Here is a 5,799-nt window from a genome sequence, read left to right on the forward strand (position 1 = left end):
CTGCCAAGTGGCACGTTTTATGCGAAGAAAATTGAAATATTTTCAAGAGTCACATCAGAGATAAGAACAAATTAAATATTATTTTTTGTTTCATTTCGTTCAATGTTTCAAAACTTTTATAATTTAAAATTAAATATTCTTTATATTATTTGGTTCAATGTTTCAAGATTTTTCATCCGTCGCACATACACACAAACTCTTTACTTTTTAATTCGCCATTTTCACCTCTTGCACTTCTACTCCTTTATATATACCTACCTATAGCCCTTCATGCTATTCCATGTCAAATATACACAGACAAAAAATGATGTCATTTACCTTTAATCTTTCGACAACACCTGCTTAGTTCTAACATTGTTGTTTCATATAATCCAAACCCATATGAGTTGCCTACAACCAAAGAAGGGGGACTTGCATTTTATATTGAATGATAACAGCAACGATGATTTTGATATTAAGGTCAAACATTGTGAATTTGAGGGTTTTATAAATAATGTAATTGACTGTAAGTGTTTAGAATGTGAATTTTGTTTTAAAATTAAGGAGAAAGAGAAAATCATATTCTATATCAACTTTTATTCTATAATATTCCTTCAAATCTGTTTTTTTTTTTTCATTACTTTAATTCAATAATTATAATGGATATGTATGTGCAATTTATAATAGTTGTTTTTATGATGAACTCATTACTAATAAAATTCTATAACAATTATGCTATAATACATCTACAATATTCTTCCAAACCATCTTACATAAAACATTATAATATTACCCGTGCATCGCACGGGTAACTTACTATTACAATTAAAACTCCAACCACAATTGAAGCTACATATGACTGTATGATTAAAAGAGAAATATTACCGTTCCTATCCGATTTCGATATGAACACAAGGAAATCTGGTCTCAATGTCACTTAAGAGGTAACAAATCTTATGTACTTCCTTTTGTGCGGCTTTGGCAGTGCCAATCCGGACATGAAGCAAGATATGACAGTAAGAGCAAAACCTGTTGCAGCTCCAATTACAGATGGTAGACCAATGATTGTCCTTTTTCTCTCCCTGATAGAATGAATAGGAATTTGTTCAGACTGGCAAGTACACTCTGCATAACAAAGGCCATTGTTTCCCTCAAAGCTTATATTCGGAAAAGTATCGAACTGGCTTCCTTGAGGAATTTTCCCACACAGCTGATTATAGGATACGTTGAAATTTGACAGAAAGTTAAGATCTATCAATGAATGAGGTATCTCTCCTGATGGTTTGTTGTGAGACAAATCAAGTTTTTCCAAGCCTGTCATGCCTGATAAATTATTTGGAATAGGGCCTGAAAATTTATTCTCTTTCAGATTCAAAACATGAAGCGTTTTCAAATTCCCTAAACCTGGCCAGACTGGGCCTTGGAGAATGTTGTAACTCAGGTCTATAGTTGGTGGAAAGCTTGAAATTTGCCTATAACTCAAGCTTGGTCCACCTTGTCTAGCAGAGTAAATTTCAAAGTTTGGCACAGGCTCTTCTATTGTGACCTTCCCACTTATTAGGCTCCGAAGTTCAGCCAAACTCTCTGGAATTTCACCTTTGAGAGAGTTGTTTGACAAATCCAAGTAAAAGAGAGATTCAAACTTTCCGAACCATGATGGTATGTTTCCACCCAAATGATTCCAAGACAAATCCAAAAACTGCAACTTGTGGCAACGACTCAACCATTCCAGGATCGGACCTCTGAGTTGACAATTGGCAAGAATTAGACTGTTGAGGTTTTTGAATTCCAGACTCACATCATTTGGAATTTGTTCATCATCAAAGTTCTGTGTAAGGCCCAACAAACTTAAATTCCTACAATGTTGTAGAATACTAAGAGCTGATAATATATTACTAAGGCTAGTGTTTGACAGTGCGAGGTGTGTTAGAGACTTCAAATTCTTGAAGTTATTAGGGAGTTCACCGCTAAAATTGTTGTGCCTAAGATTGAGTGATTTCAATCCTCTGCAGGAGAAAAGACTATTAGGAATTGGGCCATGGAACAGATTCGAACTAAGACCTAAGGAGACAAAATTTTTCATTGCAGAACAGTTGAGGTTGATTGGACCACTTAGAGAGTTTCTGTTCAAATATAACATTTGAAGTGATGGGGAGTTTACTAACGAAGTAGGCAAATGACCAGTGAATAAATTTGACATGGCTGAGAATTGCTCAAGCCTTGCTAGTCTCATAAAAATGTCTGGAAGAACTCCGGAGAACAAATTAGAGGAGATATCCAGTTTAACAAGGTTAGAAAGGTTACCAATTCCATTACTCAGTGACCCAGATATGCTATTACCCTGAAGATTCAGTTCACTAAGATTTTTTAGCTGGAAGAGACCCTCAGGCAAACTCCCTGACAATCTATTTTCATCAAAAGAGAGATGTTGCAGGGAAGTACAATTAGCCAAATCTTTTGGAACTTCTCCAGAAAAATAGTTATTAGAGAAATCGAGCACTCGAATTTTTGTAGATATTGTACACATACCTTTGATGTTGATGGACCCAACAAAAGCATTGTTGCCTATGTCTATGATCTCTATGTTTCATCTGGAAGGGACCCCTCAAGGAAATTATGAGAGAAGTTCAGAACTCTCAATTGATTCAAGTCTGCCAAAGTTCCACAAATCTTCCCAACAAGTCTTTTGCTGCCAAGTTCCAAGCCAACTACCCTTCTGCCAAAACCAGTGGAATTATCACAGGTGACGCCAGTCCAAGTGCAGCAACCAGGAGAGTCGGTGCTGTTCCAGTTCCATCCAGGAGTTGTTGATTCTAAATAATTGGAGAAACTAGTTAAGGCTCTCAAGTGGAGAAAATAGTAAAATAACCCTCAATTCCCAACTATATAGTTAGCAAGCCCGGTTCCGAAACTATATCATGAACTAACATCTCGATTTTCAGAGGCTCGATTTTAGGCCAAAAAATCGAGTCTTTAGGACTCGGTTTTTGAGTTAAACCAAGTCTGATGTGGCGTTTTTGCCAGGTGGCCTCCACCTGGAAATCGAGTCTATAAGACTCGATTTTTAAACCGAGTATTAGAGACTCGATTCTTGCCACGTAAACGCCACTTAGATCTCGAGTATTAAAGACTCGGTTTCCTGAAATGGAAACCGAGTCTCATAAACTCGATTTTCAGGGTAGGCTCTTCCCCCAGCGTTGGGTCCCATCTGTCACTTCCATGTAGGTCTGGTCTGAAACTGGTCTTGAGTCTTCAGTAGTCTGGTCTGAAATCTGACTGGTGTTGAATGAAATAGTTAGTCCAACCTTCACGTGAATAAATCTGACTGGTGTTGAATGAAATAGTTAGTCCAACCTTCACGTGAATTTTCAGAAAAAGAAGGCACTTCACGTGAATTTTCAGAAAAAGGCGGGAGGTGTGTATTTCTTAGATCTCGAGTATTAAAGACTCGGTTTCCTGAAATGGAAACCGAGTCTCATAAACTCGATTTTCAGGGTGGGATCTTTCGGCAGCGCTGGGTTTCTTAGATCTCGAGTATTAAAGACTCGGTTTCCTGAAATGGAAACCGAGTCTCATAAACTCGATTTTCAGGGTGGGCTCTTTCCCCAGCGTTGGGTCCCATCTGTCACTTCCATGTAGGTCTGGTCTGAAACTGGTCTTGAGTCTTCAGTAATCTGGTCTGACTGGTGTTGAATGAAATAGTTAGTCCAATCTTCACGTGAATTTTCAGAAAAAGAAGGCACGTGAATTTTCAGAAAAAGAAGGCATGCGTGTATTTCTTCAGAAAATAGGTCTCCTAGGTCTCTCAGGAATCTTAAAAAAAAAACTGTATAGGAAAAGCAAATATTGCTCCTCTCTCACACATTCAGTAAAACCATCTCATCATATGCATTCAGCAAACATTGCTCCTCTCTCAACTCTCACACAAACATTGCTCCTCTCTTCACTCTCATACATTCCTAGTAGCATATTTGCACATCCTCATGTCAGGTAACGTTCTCCTCACTCTTACCTATATATATATATATATATATATATATTTACATATTTACATACATATATATATTTATATTTATATTTATATAAATATATATATATCTATTTTAGAAAGTGAGGAGAAAGATATATATATATATATATATATAATATATATATATATATTATTCATGACCTAGGAAGTCTTTTTGGTAGCTTTCGGTGAATTTATCTGCTTCCTTTTCTCCATAATTTGTATTAAATTTGAGTTTGTATATCACATATGGTATATTTAACTGTATATTAATGCCTTGATTTTGAAATTAGATGATATGTCTAATTTTGATTGCTCATGATCAAATTGCACTCATTCATTTGCACATCATTTAATAAAGATCCCTAACCATTTAGATGTATTCAACTACTGATTAGTCAATTAATGCTAGCACGCCAATACCCTGAGCATTCACCAAAATCCTAATGGGTTTCAAAGCACAAGAATGATTCAAGTAGAAGAGTGAGTCGCTTGTACAAAGATTAAAAATCACTACTCTAAGATGCAATAGCACAAACACAATATTATGGAATAGCAATAGCACAATTGAATAACAAAAACACCCAAAATCCCAAACCAAACACACACACAGAAAATACCCATTCTAACAAACCTAGATTTCGGAATTTCTAGCAAACTTCTAATACCCATTCTAATAAACCCATTCTAATAAACCAAACATAGCAAACTTCTAGCAATTTCGGAATAATCCATGAACAAAGAAAAAAGTTATATACATTCACTTACCTTACAAGTTGTTCTCTGTGAGCAAGAGGGAGGCAGTGGAGGCGCAGAGCAAGGTTTTCTCAGATCGCGTAGACTGAAGGAGGGTGAGTGAGTGAGAGTGGAGAGGGTGAGCAAGTGAGACTGAGTGAGGTTCGGTTTAGCTTTGAGAGATCGCGTAGACTGAAGGAGGGTGACTGAGTGAGAGTGGAGAGGGTGAGCGAGTGAGACTGAGTGAGGTTCGGTGTGTAAGAGTGAGGGTGGGTGAGACGAAGAGTGAGAGTGTCAGGGTCTGGATGCATGTGAGAGGAAGAGTGAGAGCGTGAGGGTCTGGTGCGTTAGAGAGAGGGGAGAGTATCAGTGTGAGAGGCGTTAAGTTTGAAAAAGCCCCAAACTAAAATCGAGTCTGTAAGACTCGGTTTCAGTTTCCTCTTTTACCACGTGGATCAACCACGTCATACCGAGAGGGCCACGTCATATAAATCGAGTCTTAGAGACTCGATTTCCAGGTGGAGGCCACGTGGCAAAAAGTCCACATCAACCTGCAAAACCGAGCCTCAAAGACTCGATTTATGGGCTAAAATCGAGCCTCTAAGACTCGAGATGTTATTATGTTATATAGTTTCGGAACCGGGCCTGCTAACTATATAGTTGGGAATTGAGGGTTATTTTACCATTTTCTCCCTCTTAAGTCATCCGGATTGCATGTCAGTGTCTCAGAATTTAGGTTTGGTAGTTCAAGACTTGGACTTAGAGCCATCAAAACAAAGAACAAACAGATACGTCGGAAGAACATTTTAGGTGGATGCCAATTGCCAAAGAGATGAAATTAGAGAATGCAAAGTACTATACTAATAAGAAATGTAATTATATATGCAATTCTAGCAAGTGGGTTCGGACCTCGGTATTCGTTATTTTTTAATTGATCAAAAGTCTGAAGATTTTGATTTTTATCCCAGTAAGTCTACGTACGGATGGATGGCTATGTAGACGCGCTGGCGTGTAGCATTTTTCAACAGTTACGACATAAGTGTGGAATTTGATGATAAGCAAGTCTGGTTAGGTTT

At 37.6% G+C, this 5,799-nt stretch overlaps 1 pseudogene; it reads right to left on the bottom strand.

The window, feature by feature from the left end:
* Window positions 1–916: 916 nt before the first annotated feature.
* Window positions 917–5,528, bottom strand: LOC142642892 (phytosulfokine receptor 1-like; annotated as a pseudogene).
* Between the last annotated feature and the right edge of the window lie 271 nt (window positions 5,529–5,799).

This window comes from Castanea sativa, chromosome 7 (genome assembly GCF_040712315.1).
Source record: "Castanea sativa cultivar Marrone di Chiusa Pesio chromosome 7, ASM4071231v1".
Taxonomy (NCBI): Eukaryota; Viridiplantae; Streptophyta; class Magnoliopsida; order Fagales; family Fagaceae; genus Castanea; species Castanea sativa.